The sequence below is a fragment of the Pleurodeles waltl genome, unplaced genomic scaffold (genome assembly GCF_031143425.1).
Source record: "Pleurodeles waltl isolate 20211129_DDA unplaced genomic scaffold, aPleWal1.hap1.20221129 scaffold_295, whole genome shotgun sequence".
In the NCBI taxonomy this organism is placed as follows: domain Eukaryota; kingdom Metazoa; phylum Chordata; class Amphibia; order Caudata; family Salamandridae; genus Pleurodeles; species Pleurodeles waltl.
The window spans coordinates 14,185-29,985 of record NW_027150001.1 but is presented as its reverse complement, the minus strand read 5'-3'; the positions used below and the strand labels follow the sequence as shown (position 1 = coordinate 29,985).

At 47.4% G+C, this 15,801-nt stretch overlaps 4 non-coding genes across 4 annotated transcripts; 2 read left to right on the top strand and 2 right to left on the bottom strand.

Moving 5' to 3' along the window:
• Positions 1-4,352: 4,352 nt before the first annotated feature.
• TRNAL-CAA (transfer RNA leucine (anticodon CAA)) lies at positions 4,353-4,462 on the top strand. Its single transcript has 2 exons — positions 4,353-4,390; positions 4,417-4,462. It is a non-coding gene; the product is annotated as a tRNA-Leu (tRNA).
• A 299-nt stretch (positions 4,463-4,761) lies between these two features.
• On the bottom strand, positions 4,762-4,834 carry TRNAK-CUU (transfer RNA lysine (anticodon CUU)). The gene has a single exon. It is a non-coding gene; the product is annotated as a tRNA-Lys (tRNA).
• A 5,646-nt stretch (positions 4,835-10,480) lies between these two features.
• TRNAL-CAA (transfer RNA leucine (anticodon CAA)) lies at positions 10,481-10,590 on the top strand. Its single transcript has 2 exons — positions 10,481-10,518; positions 10,545-10,590. It is a non-coding gene; the product is annotated as a tRNA-Leu (tRNA).
• Positions 10,591-10,888: 298 nt separating this feature from the next.
• Positions 10,889-10,961, bottom strand: TRNAK-CUU (transfer RNA lysine (anticodon CUU)). Its single transcript has one exon. It is a non-coding gene; the product is annotated as a tRNA-Lys (tRNA).
• Positions 10,962-15,801: the final 4,840 nt, after the last annotated feature.

Genomic DNA, 15,801 nt, shown 5'->3' with positions numbered 1-15,801 from the left:
GTATTATTGAGATAGCCATCCATATTTTTTCTTAATAGTCAATAGCAGATTATTAGCACTGTTTCCTTTCATTAACAGGATCGGATAATAAGGGCGCATGAGTACTAGGAGAGACGATACCGGCATGGAACGTGCACCAGGGTTCGGTTGGTGGCTTCAATTTGTTTTCTTCGTTGGAGTTGGAAGATTTCAATTCTTAGAGTGCAGGTTATTTTGTTTGGTTATTGCAAAGAAAGATGAAGGACTAAGGAGGCAGAGATATTTATATGGAGAGCAGGCCTGGGATTGGGCATGTTATGGACTACTGGGAATGTTGGGATATGTAGTTTTTAACATTGATTGGCTGCTGTGACAATCCGCGCCTCCGTGTCCTTAATAGAATTGAAAATTCGTGACGCAATAGCTAGAATTTTTGGGGATTAAAGTACAGGTTTCTGGATGTGTTTAGAGGAGGCAGGGCTAAACCCGGCTTTGAGGCACCTTTCGTGAGTGGAAAGCGCTGTGGAATATGATGGGAGAGATTGTGAGGCAAACTGCAGGAGTTGTGTTTTCAAAGCCTGAGTAGTATTGGTGAAAAGCAGGAAGTCTGTAAAAAAAATTGGAATAAACCTTAAACAAAAAAATACTAATTGCTTAACTGGGGGCTCGAACCCGTGACCCTGATATTAAAAGGCTCGTGCACTACCAAGTGAGATAACCCTGCTCCTTTAGCTAGGCTTGGGCAATATATCTCTTTTCTGTGATGCACCAGGGAGTGTTGTCAGTAGAAGTCATTTCTTTTTAAGACCTCTGACTTCAGTCATGATCCTCTCCCTTTCTCTACCTCTTGCTCTGCTCCAGTCTCATGGACCACTTTCCCTAGACCTGCCTCTAGCTACAAACATGCATCTCTCTCGCTCAGCCTGTCTCAGGGTATATACATGTATCTGTCTCTTTGGACCTGCCTCTGGGTACATACATTTGTCTGTCCAAACTTTCCTCTGTGCACATATATGCATCTGACTCTCTGGATAGGACTCTGGTTACATATATGCACCTGTCTCCGCTTACAGTCGCCTGCCTGTCTATGTCTCTTTACTTCAATGGAAATACTCTAAAGCAGCCCACCCCCTGCGCACGTCCCTACCTACTTTGCCGTTCTCAAATGCCACTTTATTAGTGGAATGTATTCTATTCTAAGCAGGCCTCCCCCCACACTTTACTACTGGCTTGTGGCCCTCCCTGAGCATATTAGCCTGCTTTGAAGTTTGTCAGCTTTACTTCCCACTTTATTTGAAGTTCCTATTGGCAGTTTCCTCTGCCCCTTTCAAATTCCCACTTTTCTGACCTGACACTCTACAGCAGTGCTTCCCAACCTTTTGACTTGTGTGAACCCCCACTTTATCACTACTGGAACCTGGGGACCCCCAATGAACCATTATTGGAATCTGGGGACCCCCCACTGAGTCATTACTGAAAGCTGGGGACCTAATCTGTTACTATTATTTGATTTTCTAAGTAATCACGGCCCCCAGAGGAGGCTTTGCGGACTCCTAGGGGTCCCCGGACCACAGGTTGGGAACCACTGCTCTACAGCATGGATGGTTATGAAGGAGAATCTGGGGAAGTTACCTTTTATGATGACTCCGTGGGGTCATTTGAGCGAGACCTTGTCTATGCCCTCGATGCTGGTGTTCGGCACACAGTCAATGTGGCCTTAGATAAAGCTACCCAGACGATTAAGCATCTCTTATTGGGTTTCACTGATCAGCAGGGCTGGGTCCCACATTGCAGCAGCCAGGAAGAGCTGCCGTTTTCGCAAGACCCTTCCGGCTCAAGTTCTGTTGCAAACCCTCACCAAGCTGATTTGAACAAATTGTAGAATCCTTGACTAGGGCGAACTGTTTCTCATCCTCATAGTCTCTTCATCTAAGAGCTGAGAGTAAGGAGGATTCAGATTCCTCGTCTTCCTCTAACAATCCGGATAAGGACACTGATTCTCCTCCCTGTAAATGAAAAGCCAAATCACGGCACACTCAAGTGGCTTCTCAGCCTCTGAAAGTACTCACTTTCGAACCCGAAGATACTGTCCGCCCTAGATCTTACTCCTGGGCTCCGCCTTCGGAGGTAGCCGAATACGTTCAAGCACACATTCGGCATTGTTTCGACAAAGATGTCAGGTCTCGGCTGAGATCTGAATGTCCTAGACATGATTTTCCCTCAAAGGTTACTGAGACTACGGAGATAGATCCCACCCTGGTAACCTATCTTAAGAATTTCTCCAAAGACCTTAAAAAGGGCATTGATCGTGCCTGGTGAGGCTGTCAGGACAAACTCCTGGATGTCTCAGGCCCTCCTACTAAGATCTTGGAGCTGGGTTTTTAGGCTAAGGCATCAGGTATCCCTGTTAACCCTGAAGTTCTGGTTGGTTGGGCCCAGAGAGCCTTGTGCTTTCTGGAAAACCCAAAGTGAGCTATCTCTAGTGAGTGGCGGCGCTCCATTTTTAATCAAGATGGATCCCAAACTGACAGATTTGGCCTCGTCTGAATCAGGTCCTTTGGCTGAGGGACTGCTTTTTGGCTCTCCTTTTCTCAAGGAACTTTCGGGGTGCCACAGCGCACAGTTTGGGAATCACTGCTGTCCACGCTCCAGCACCATTTCCAGGGAAGTGTTAATAAACTGAAAACATTTTTTTTACAAATAAAGAACAGGGCGGTAGTATTTATAGTGACTGTGTTTCACAAACTTGAGAAAGTTGGCTCAACAGAAGAATTAAAGTGACTGCTTCACAGCAGGTGGGAGGCACTGTAATCCAGAACTGGACCTTAACACCAAGGACCCTGGGTAGAACAAAGAGGCGTTATGAAGTTGATTCCACAAAAATCATTCATTAAAAACTTTTTGTTTTTGTGTTAAAAAAAAAAAGTGCCAAGGAAAACAATTCTATAATTTATTACTTTACACCAGGCTCACTCTGAAACATTCTTAACCTAAACTTTATACAACCACAGAACCCATTTGTTAAAAGTGTGTATTTGTATTAATGTTCAAACAGACCAAAACTCCATAATAAAACATTAAATATAAGGTGCACAATGCTCTGTGGATACTGAGCAGATACTGGAACACAGTATGTAATGTCATCTTATTTTGTGTGCATCTTGTGAACCAGTGAAGTAAGGAGAACACTTGGTAAATAAGTAGCCTCTCAAAATATAACTTCGTATGCAGCCTCATAAATATAGGTTCAATCAATGTAGAATTAACATCGGGTCTCATAATGGCACAAAATGCCATCCGTACCTGTAATACCTTCGTAGACTGGGAAACAGCTGATTGGTTCATGCATCGAAAGAAATCTGGCATATAGGGTAACAACTGAAGCTATTCGTCTCTGTTCTTTGTTTTATTTCTAATAAAAGATCTGGAATTAAAAAATGTATGCACATATACTTATCTGTGTGAAAACAGTGTGCTGTAAATGGGTGTGTCACTTGTTCACATGGGCAAAGTTTGACTCCAGGCTCATGTTCAGGGGTGGGTTCCACTCGCCGGAGGAATGTCGGGCTTTTTTCACTTTTAAAAGCAAGAGAAGCCAGCTTTGAGCTACCGTGCCAGGTAGATCGCCTGGCTGACCATGGACCTCACTGGATGACCCCTGCTGAAAGGGGAAAGTCCACGCTGCAGCAAGCGCCCACTTCTCTTAGAGGCCAACTCAGCAGGAAGATGCGGTGGGGTAGCCTGCAATCCGGCCCATGTGCGGCTGGCGATTTCTGCCAGGGTATTTGGTGTTTATCTTCTGCTGCGGCTGGGAGCGGTAGCTCTCAGAGAAGGTGGTCCGTGCCTGTTGAGAGCGGTGATATATTTTTTCTAAGCACTTGCATGGTTGACTTTAGCGGAATGGAAGATTGCATGCTTAAATGCATCCTGCTCTCCGGTGTGTCGCTAAGAGGCAGCAAGTGCAGCACCTAGAAGGCGCCAGACGTAGCGCCCCCGGCCTGCACTCCAGAGGCCGGGGTAATTGATAATGGACCCTGCTGAGCAAGTGCGAGGACAGCGGCCCTGGGTGGCTGTGGGGGCGCAGCAGGGTGCCGTGGCGCGCAGTTTGGGTTCCCTGCAGCCGGCACGAGCCTCTGAGGAGGAGCGAGAGACGAGCACTGGAAAGGCAGCGGAGCCGAGGGCTGCGGTTCCTGGTTGGTGTAAAGCGGGGATTAGGGTTAAAGAGTGTGAGGTTGGGCCCTCGGGCCCTGGCTGCCAGGTGAGACACGAAGGTGTGTCCTGCTAAAGGGCACCCCGATAAAACCCAGAAACAGAGCTCGCGGAGGCGTGTCACATGCGTGATGATATCATATCCGGCCCCCTCTTTCTCAGTTGTCAGGATGGCCGAGCGGTCTAAGGCGCCAGACTCAAGAGCTGTCTCTTCCCCTCAGCTGGGTGTTCTGGTCTCCGATTGGAGGCGTGGGTTCAAATCCCACTTCTGACACAACATTGTATTTCCTTACTTAAACTCTCCATATTTACACACAGGTCATGGGAGTGCGGCGCAGCAGCGGAGTTAGAGGACGGGGAGCAGCGACCCCCTACAAGTGTGAACATGAAGAGAGCTCTCGTCCCCGCCCGTGTGCAGACATAAAGAGCTCTCGTCCCCCCGCCCGTGTGCAGACATAAATAACGAAATTGTAAAGTGAAGTCCCGAAAGGGCGCTGTTAATTTTTATAAAACCACTGTTGGAGGTGCGAACCCGAAGATTAAAAAACAGTACAGCACAAAAAAATGTATCAGCGCCCAACGTGGGGCTCGAACCCACGACCCTGAGATTAAGAGTCTCATGCTCTACCGACTGAGCTAGCCGGGCCACATTAAAGGGCCCTTGCGGTCCTATTTTAAAGCTTCCGCTTCCAGTGCTGCAGCTCCCTCTGTCTCTACCTCTCGCTCTGCCTCAGTCTCATCACACCCCCTGCCTGCCTCTGGATGGACCAAGCTGACACTCCACACTCACTGCTAGGAAGCCGCCTCTCCGCTCCCCGTTCGCCCTCTCCCTTCACTTCAATGGAAATATTCCAAAGCAGACGCTCTCCGCCTCCAGCCCCTGGCACCCCTGGCAGCTCTGCACCTCTGCAGGAGGCTCAAGGACGCGTGTCTGTCCAGCAGCTAGAGAATGGGGCTTTTCTGCATCTCATTTATACTTCCTTTTTTCGCTGGATTCAAGGACATGACAAACACACACTCCCACAGAGAGACTGTGAAGGACAGACTGAGCCCGCAGCGCCTCACAGCCGGCCTACAGTGAGCTACAGCAGCTGAACACAGTCAACGTACAACTCAATAGCACAGCTACAGGGCGCTTGTGAGGCCCTGGCAGGGACTGTCTCAGAAGGCCACACTGGCGCAGTGCAAACAGCTGCACCAAAGCTGCGCAGAAGCATCACAGGAACAGACTGGCACAGTGCAGACAGCTACACCACTGTAATCAAGAAGCACCTCAGGTACAGGCTGGTGCAGAACAGACTGGTGCAATGCAAAGCCCTGTACCCTGGAGGTGTGGAAGGATCACAGGTGCAGACTGGCACAGGACAGGCTCGTGCAATGCAGAGAGCTACAGCACTGATGTGAAGTGTCAAGATACAGACTGACACAGGGCAGACTGGTGCAATGCAGAGAGCTACAGCACTGATGTGAAGTATCACAGGAATGGCTGGAGCATAGTAGACTGCTGCCATGCAGAGCTACAGCACTGATGTGAAGCATCACATGTGCAGACTGGCACAAGGCAGACTGGCACAATGCAAAGACCTACAGCACTGATATGAAGCATCACAGCTACAGACTGGCACGTGACAGATTGGCACAATGTAGGCAGCTGCAATATGGTGTTTAATAAGCCTCACAGGTGCAGACTGGCATAGGGCATAGCTACAGCACTGATGTGAAGTATGAACGTCGGGACTGGCACAAGGTAGACTGGCACTGTGCAAAGATTTGAAGCATGGAGCTGTAGAAGGATCACAGGTGCAGACTGGCATAGGGCTGACTGACACAAATTAGAGACCTAAAGGACAGATGGGACCTATCACAAGCACAGACTGGCATAGGGCACGCTGGCATAATGCAGAAAGTTACAGCACAATTCATATATGATGATTTTATATGTATTATTGAGATAGCCATCCATATTTTTTCTTAATAGTCAATAGCAGATTATTAGCACTGTTTCCTTTCATTAACAGGATCGGATAACAAGGGCGCATGAGTACTAGGAGAGACGATACCGGCATGGAACGTGCACCAGGGTTCGGTTGGTGGCTTCAATTTGTTTTCTTCGTTGGAGTTGGAAGATTTCAATTCTTAGAGTGCAGGTTATTTTGTTTGGTTATTGCAAAGAAAGATGAAGGACTAAGGAGGCAGAGATATTTATATGGAGAGCAGGCCTGGGATTGGGCATGTTATGGACTACTGGGAATGTTGGGATATGTAGTTTTTAACATTGATTGGCTGCTGTGACAATCCGCGCCTCCGTGTCCTTAATAGAATTGAAAATTCGTGACGCAATAGCTAGAATTTTTGGGGATTAAAGTACAGGTTTCTGGATGTGTTTAGAGGAGGCAGGGCTAAACCCGGCTTTGAGGCACCTTTCGTGAGTGGAAAGCGCTGTGGAATATGATGGGAGAGATTGTGAGGCAAACTGCAGGAGTTGTGTTTTCAAAGCCTGAGTAGTATTGGTGAAAAGCAGGAAGTCTGTAAAAAAAATTGGAATAAACCTTAAACAAAAAAATACTGATTGCTTAACTGGGGGCTCGAACCCGTGACCCTGATATTAAAAGGCTCGTGCACTACCAAGTGAGATAACCCTGCTCCTTTAGCTAGGCTTGGGCAATATATCTCTTTTCTGTGATGCACCAGGGAGTGTTGTCAGTAGAAGTCATTTCTTTTTAAGACCTCTGACTTCAGTCATGATCCTCTCCCTTTCTCTACCTCTTGCTCTGCTCCAGTCTCATTGACCACTTTCCCTAGACCTGCCTCTAGCTACAAACATGCATCTCTCTCGCTCAGCCTGTCTCAGGGTATATACATGTATCTGTCTCTTTGGACCTGCCTCTGGGTACATACATTTGTCTGTCCAAACTTTCCTCTGTGCACATATATGCATCTGACTCTCTGGATAGGACTCTGGTTACATATATGCACCTGTCTCCGCTTACAGTCGCCTGCCTGTCTATGTCTCTTTACTTCAATGGAAATACTCTAAAGCAGCCCACCCCCTGCGCACGTCCCTACCTACTTTGCCGTTCTCAAATGCCACTTTATTAGTGGAATTTATTCTATTCTAAGCAGGCCTCCCCCCACACTTTACTACTGGCTTGTGGCCCTCCCTGAGCATATTAGCCTGCTTTGAAGTTTGTCAGCTTTACTTCCCACTTTATTTGAAGTTCCTATTGGCAGTTTCCTCTGCCCCTTTCAAATTCCCACTTTTCTGACCTGACACTCTACAGCAGTGCTTCCCAACCTTTTGACTTGTGTGAACCCCCACTTTATCACTACTGGAACCTGGGGACCCCCAATGAACCATTATTGGAATCTGGGGACCCCCCACTGAGTCATTACTGAAAGCTGGGGACCTAATCTGTTACTATTATTTGATTTTCTAAGTAATCACGGCCCCCAGAGGAGGCTTTGCGGACTCCTAGGGGTCCCCGGACCACAGGTTGGGAACCACTGCTCTACAGCATGGATGGTTATGAAGGAGAATCTGGGGAAGTTACCTTTTATGATGACTCCGTGGGGTCATTTGAGCGAGACCTTGTCTATGCCCTCGATGCTGGTGTTCGGCACACAGTCAATGTGGCCTTAGATAAAGCTACCCAGACGATTAAGCATCTCTTATTGGGTTTCACTGATCAGCAGGGCTGGGTCCCACATTGCAGCAGCCAGGAAGAGCTGCCGTTTTCGCAAGACCCTTCCGGCTCAAGTTCTGTTGCAAACCCTCACCAAGCTGATTTGAACAAATTGTAGAATCCTTGACTAGGGCGAACTGTTTCTCATCCTCATAGTCTCTTCATCTAAGAGCTGAGAGTAAGGAGGATTCAGATTCCTCGTCTTCCTCTAACAATCCGGATAAGGACACTGATTCTCCTCCCTGTAAATGAAAAGCCAAATCACGGCACACTCAAGTGGCTTCTCAGCCTCTGAAAGTACTCACTTTCGAACCCGAAGATACTGTCCGCCCTAGATCTTACTCCTGGGCTCCGCCTTCGGAGGTAGCCGAATACGTTCAAGCACACATTCGGCATTGTTTCGACAAAGATGTCAGGTCTCGGCTGAGATCTGAATGTCCTAGACATGATTTTCCCTCAAAGGTTACTGAGACTACGGAGATAGATCCCACCCTGGTAACCTATCTTAAGAATTTCTCCAAAGACCTTAAAAAGGGCATTGATCGTGCCTGGTGAGGCTGTCATGACAAACTCCTGGATGTCTCAGGCCCTCCTACTAAGATCTTGGAGCTGGGTTTTTAGGCTAAGGCATCAGGTATCCCTGTTAACCCTGAAGTTCTGGTTGGTTGGGCCCAGAGAGCCTTGTGCTTTCTGGAAAACCCAAAGTGAGCTATCTCTAGTGAGTGGCGGCGCTCCATTTTTAATCAAGATGGATCCCAAACTGACAGATTTGGCCTCGTCTGAATCAGGTCCTTTGGCTGAGGTACTGCTTTTTGGCTCTCCTTTTCTCAAGGAACTTTCGGGGTGCCACAGCGCACAGTTTGGGAATCACTGCTGTCCACGCTCCAGCACCATTTCCAGGGAAGTGTTAATAAACTGAAAACATTTTTTTTACAAATAAAGAACAGGGCGGTAGTATTTATAGTGACTGTGTTTCACAAACTTGAGAAAGTTGGCTCAACAGAAGAATTAAAGTGACTGCTTCACAGCAGGTGGGAGGCACTGTAATCCAGAACTGGACCTTAACACCAAGGACCCTGGGTAGAACAAAGAGGCGTTATGAAGTTGATTCCACAAAAATCATTCATTAAAAACTTTTTGTTTTTGTGTTCTAAAAAAAAAGTGCCAAGGAAAACAATTCTATAATTTATTACTTTACACCAGGCTCACTCTGAAACATTCTTAACCTAAACTTTATACAACCACAGAACCCATTTGTTAAAAATGTGTATTTGTATTAATGTTCAAACAGACCAAAACTCCATAATAAAACATTAAATATAAGGTGCACAATGCTCTGTGGATACTGAGCAGATACTGGAACACAGTATGTAATGTCATCTTATTTTGTGTGCATCTTGTGAACCAGTGAAGTAAGGAGAACACTTGGTAAATAAGTAGCCTCTCAAAATATAACTTCGTATGCAGCCTCATAAATATAGGTTCAATCAATGTAGAATTAACATCGGGTCTCATAATGGCACAAAATGCCATCCGTACCTGTAATACCTTCGTAGACTGGGAAACAGCTGATTGGTTCATGCATCGAAAGAAATCTGGCATATAGGGTAACAACTGAAGCTATTCGTCTCTGTTCTTTGTTTTATTTCTAATAAAAGATCTGGAATTAAAAAATGTATGCACATATACTTATCTGTGTGAAAACAGTGTGCTGCAAATGGGTGTGTCACTTGTTCACATGGGCAAAGTTTGACTCCAGGCTCATGTTCAGGGGTGGGTTCCACTCGCCGGAGGAATGTCGGGCTTTTTTCACTTTTAAAAGCAAGAGAAGCCAGCTTTGAGCTACCGTGCCAGGTAGATCGCCTGGCTGACCATGGACCTCACTGGATGACCCCTGCTGAAAGGGGAAAGTCCACGCTGCAGCAAGCGCCCACTTCTCTTAGAGGCCAACTCAGCAGGAAGATGCGGTGGGGTAGCCTGCAATCCGGCCCATGTGCGGCTGGCGATTTCTGCCAGGGTATTTGGTGTTTATCTTCTGCTGCGGCTGGGAGCGGTAGCTCTCAGAGAAGGTGGTCCGTGCCTGTTGAGAGCGGTGATATATTTTTCCTAAGCACTTGCATGGTTGACTTTAGCGGAATGGAAGATTGCATGCTTAAATGCATCCTGCTCTCCGGTGTGTCGCTAAGAGGCAGCAAGTGCAGCACCTAGAAGGCGCCAGACGTAGCGCCCCCGGCCTGCACTCCAGAGGCCGGGGTAATTGATAATGGACCCTGCTGAGCAAGTGCGAGGACAGCGGCCCTGGGTGGCTGTGGGGGCGCAGCAGGGTGCCGTGGCGCGCAGTTTGGGTTCCCTGCAGCCGGCACGAGCCTCTGAGGAGGAGCGAGAGACGAGCACTGGAAAGGCAGCGGAGCCGAGGGCTGCGGTTCCTGGTTGGTGTAAAGCGGGGATTAGGGTTAAAGAGTGTGAGGTTGGGCCCTCGGGCCCTGGCTGCCAGGTGAGACACGAAGGTGTGTCCTGCTAAAGGGCACCCCGATAAAACCCAGAAACAGAGCTCGCGGAGGCGTGTCACATGCGTGATGATATCATATCCGGCCCCCTCTTTCTCAGTTGTCAGGATGGCCGAGCGGTCTAAGGCGCCAGACTCAAGAGCTGTCTCTTCCCCTCAGCTGGGTGTTCTGGTCTCCGATTGGAGGCGTGGGTTCAAATCCCACTTCTGACACAACATTGTTTTTGCTCACTTAAACTCTCCATATTTACACACAGGTCATGGGAGTGCGGCGCAGCAGCGGAGTTAGAGGACGGGGAGCAGCGACCCCCTACAAGTGTGAACATGAAGAGAGCTCTCGTCCCCGCCCGTGTGCAGACATAAAGAGCTCTCGTCCCCGCCCGTGTGCAGACATAAATAACGAAATTGTAAAGTGAAGTCCCGAAAGGGCGCTGTTAATTTTTATAAAACCACTGTTGGAGGTGCGAACCCGAAGATAAAAAAACAGTACAGCACAAAAAAAATGTATCAGCGCCCAACGTGGGGCTCGAACCCACAACCCTGAGATTAAGAGTCTCATGCTCTACCGACTGAGCTAGCCGGGCCACATAACACAAACCTTGCGGTCCTTTGTGTGACTCCTCTGAAGAAACACACGTGTGCCGATTCTACTGTGTATTTTAAAGCTCCCGCTTCCAGTGCTGCAGCTCCCTCTGTCTCTACCTCTCGCTCTGCCTCAGTCTCATCACACCCCCTGCCTGCCTCTGGATGGACCAAGCTGACACTCCACACTCACTGCTAGGAAGCCGCCTCTCCGCTCCCCGTTCGCCCTCTCCCTTCACTTCAATGGAAATATTCCAAAGCAGACGCTCTCCGCCTCCAGCCCCTGGCACCCCTGGCAGCTCTGCACCTCTGCAGGAGGCTCAAGGACGCGTGTCTGTCCAGCAGCTAGAGAATGGGGCTTTTCTGCATCTCATTTATACTTCCTTTTTTCGCTGGATTCAAGGACATGACAAACACACACTCCCACAGAGAGACTGTGAAGGACAGACTGAGCCCGCAGCGCCTCACAGCCGGCCTACAGTGAGCTACAGCAGCTGAACACAGTCAACGTACAACTCAATAGCACAGCTACAGGGCGCTTGTGAGGCCCTGGCAGGGACTGTCTCAGAAGGCCACACTGGCGCAGTGCAAACAGCTGCACCAAAGCTGCGCAGAAGCATCACAGGAACAGACTGGCACAGTGCAGACAGCTACACCACTGTAATCAAGAAGCACCTCAGGTACAGGCTGGTGCAGAACAGACTGGTGCAATGCAAAGCCCTGTACCCTGGAGGTGTGGAAGGATCACAGGTGCAGACTGGCACAGGACAGGCTCGTGCAATGCAGAGAGCTACAGCACTGATGTGAAGTGTCAAGATACAGACTGACACAGGGCAGACTGGTGCAATGCAGAGAGCTACAGCACTGATGTGAAGTATCACAGGAATGGCTGGAGCATAGTAGACTGCTGCCATGCAGAGCTACAGCACTGATGTGAAGCATCACATGTGCAGACTGGCACAAGGCAGACTGGCACAATGCAAAGACCTACAGCACTGATATGAAGCATCACAGCTACAGACTGGCACGTGACAGATTGGCACAATGTAGGCAGCTGCAATATGGTGTTTAATAAGCCTCACAGGTGCAGACTGGCATAGGGCATAGCTACAGCACTGATGTGAAGTATGAACGTCGGGACTGGCACAAGGTAGACTGGCACTGTGCAAAGATTTGAAGCATGGAGCTGTAGAAGGATCACAGGTGCAGACTGGCATAGGGCTGACTGACACAAAGTAGAGACCTAAAGGACAGATGGGACCTATCACAAGCACAGACTGGCATAGGGCACGCTGGCATAATGCAGAAAGTTACAGCACAATTCATATATGATGATTTTATATGTATTATTGAGATAGCCATCCATATTTTTTCTTAATAGTCAATAGCAGATTATTAGCACTGTTTCCTTTCATTAACAGGATCGGATAATAAGGGCGCATGAGTACTAGGAGAGACGATACCGGCATGGAACGTGCACCAGGGTTCGGTTGGTGGCTTCAATTTGTTTTCTTCGTTGGAGTTGGAAGATTTCAATTCTTAGAGTGCAGGTTATTTTGTTTGGTTATTGCAAAGAAAGATGAAGGACTAAGGAGGCAGAGATATTTATATGGAGAGCAGGCCTGGGATTGGGCATGTTATGGACTACTGGGAATGTTGGGATATGTAGTTTTTAACATTGATTGGCTGCTGTGACAATCCGCGCCTCCGTGTCCTTAATAGAATTGAAAATTCGTGACGCAATAGCTAGAATTTTTGGGGATTAAAGTACAGGTTTCTGGATGTGTTTAGAGGAGGCAGGGCTAAACCCGGCTTTGAGGCACCTTTCGTGAGTGGAAAGCGCTGTGGAATATGATGGGAGAGATTGTGAGGCAAACTGCAGGAGTTGTGTTTTCAAAGCCTGAGTAGTATTGGTGAAAAGCAGGAAGTCTGTAAAAAAAATTGGAATAAACCTTAAACAAAAAAATACTAATTGCTTAACTGGGGGCTCGAACCCGTGACCCTGATATTAAAAGGCTCGTGCACTACCAAGTGAGATAACCCTGCTCCTTTAGCTAGGCTTGGGCAATATATCTCTTTTCTGTGATGCACCAGGGAGTGTTGTCAGTAGAAGTCATTTCTTTTTAAGACCTCTGACTTCAGTCATGATCCTCTCCCTTTCTCTACCTCTTGCTCTGCTCCAGTCTCATGGACCACTTTCCCTAGACCTGCCTCTAGCTACAAACATGCATCTCTCTCGCTCAGCCTGTCTCAGGGTATATACATGTATCTGTCTCTTTGGACCTGCCTCTGGGTACATACATTTGTCTGTCCAAACTTTCCTCTGTGCACATATATGCATCTGACTCTCTGGATAGGACTCTGGTTACATATATGCACCTGTCTCCGCTTACAGTCGCCTGCCTGTCTATGTCTCTTTACTTCAATGGAAATACTCTAAAGCAGCCCACCCCTGCGCACGTCCCTACCTACTTTGCCGTTCTCAAATGCCACTTTATTAGTGGAATTTATTCTATTCTAAGCAGGCCTCCCCCCACACTTTACTACTGGCTTGTGGCCCTCCCTGAGCATATTAGCCTGCTTTGAAGTTTGTCAGCTTTACTTCCCACTTTATTTGAAGTTCCTATTGGCAGTTTCCTCTGCCCCTTTCAAATTCCCACTTTTCTGACCTGACACTCTACAGCAGTGCTTCCCAACCTTTTGACTTGTGTGAACCCCCACTTTATCACTACTGGAACCTGGGGACCCCCAATGAACCATTATTGGAATCTGGGGACCCCCCACTGAGTCATTACTGAAAGCTGGGGACCTAATCTGTTACTATTATTTGATTTTCTAAGTAATCACGGCCCCCAGAGGAGGCTTTGCGGACTCCTAGGGGTCCCCGGACCACAGGTTGGGAACCACTGCTCTACAGCATGGATGGTTATGAAGGAGAATCTGGGGAAGTTACCTTTTATGATGACTCCGTGGAGTCATTTGAGCGAGACCTTGTCTATGCCCTCGATGCTGGTGTTCGGCACACAGTCAATGTGGCCTTAGATAAAGCTACCCAGACGATTAAGCATCTCTTATTGGGTTTCACTGATCAGCAGGGCTGGGTCCCACATTGCAGCAGCCAGGAAGAGCTGCCGTTTTCGCAAGACCCTTCCGGCTCAAGTTCTGTTGCAAACCCTCACCAAGCTGATTTGAACAAATTGTAGAATCCTTGACTAGGGCGAACTGTTTCTCATCCTCATAGTCTCTTCATCTAAGAGCTGAGAGTAAGGAGGATTCAGATTCCTCGTCTTCCTCTAACAATCCGGATAAGGACACTGATTCTCCTCCCTGTAAATGAAAAGCCAAATCACGGCACACTCAAGTGGCTTCTCAGCCTCTGAAAGTACTCACTTTCGAACCCGAAGATACTGTCCGCCCTAGATCTTACTCCTGGGCTCCGCCTTCGGAGGTAGCCGAATACGTTCAAGCACACATTCGGCATTGTTTCGACAAAGATGTCAGGTCTCGGCTGAGATCTGAATGTCCTAGACATGATTTTCCCTCAAAGGTTACTGAGACTACGGAGATAGATCCCACCCTGGTAACCTATCTTAAGAATTTCTCCAAAGACCTTAAAAAGGGCATTGATCGTGCCTGGTGAGGCTGTCATGACAAACTCCTGGATGTCTCAGGCCCTCCTACTAAGATCTTGGAGCTGGGTTTTTAGGCTAAGGCATCAGGTATCCCTGTTAACCCTGAAGTTCTGGTTGGTTGGGCCCAGAGAGCCTTGTGCTTTCTGGAAAACCCAAAGTGAGCTATCTCTAGTGAGTGGCGGCGCTCCATTTTTAATCAAGATGGATCCCAAACTGACAGATTTGGCCTCGTCTGAATCAGGTCCTTTGGCTGAGGTACTGCTTTTTGGCTCTCCTTTTCTCAAGGAACTTTCGGGGTGCCACAGCGCACAGTTTGGGAATCACTGCTGTCCACGCTCCAGCACCATTTCCAGGGAAGTGTTAATAAACTGAAAACATTTTTTTTACAAATAAAGAACAGGGCGGTAGTATTTATAGTGACTGTGTTTCACAAACTTGAGAAAGTTGGCTCAACAGAAGAATTAAAGTGACTGCTTCACAGCAGGTGGGAGGCACTGTAATCCAGAACTGGACCTTAACACCAAGGACCCTGGGTAGAACAAAGAGGCGTTATGAAGTTGATTCCACAAAAATCATTCATTAAAAACTTTTTGTTTTTGTGTTCTAAAAAAAAAGTGCCAAGGAAAACAATTCTATAATTTATTACTTTACACCAGGCTCACTCTGAAACATTCTTAACCTAAACTTTATACAACCACAGAACCCATTTGTTAAAAATGTGTATTTGTATTAATGTTCAAACAGACCAAAACTCCATAATAAAACATTAAATATAAGGTGCACAATGCTCTGTGGATACTGAGCAGATACTGGAACACAGTATGTAATGTCATCTTATTTTGTGTGCATCTTGTGAACCAGTGAAGTAAGGAGAACACTTGGTAAATAAGTAGCCTCTCAAAATATAACTTCGTATGCAGCCTCATAAATATAGGTTCAATCAATGTAGAATTAACATCGGGTCTCATAATGGCACAAAATGCCATCCGTACCTGTAATACCTTCGTAGACTGGGAAACAGCTGATTGGTTCATGCATCGAAAGAAATCTGGCATATAGGGTAACAACTGAAGCTATTCGTCTCTGTTCTTTGTTTTATTTCTAATAAAAGATCTGGAATTAAAAAATGTATGCACATATACTTATCTGTGTGAAAACAGTGTGCTGCAAATGGGTGTGTCACTTGTTCACATGGGCAAAGTTTGACTCC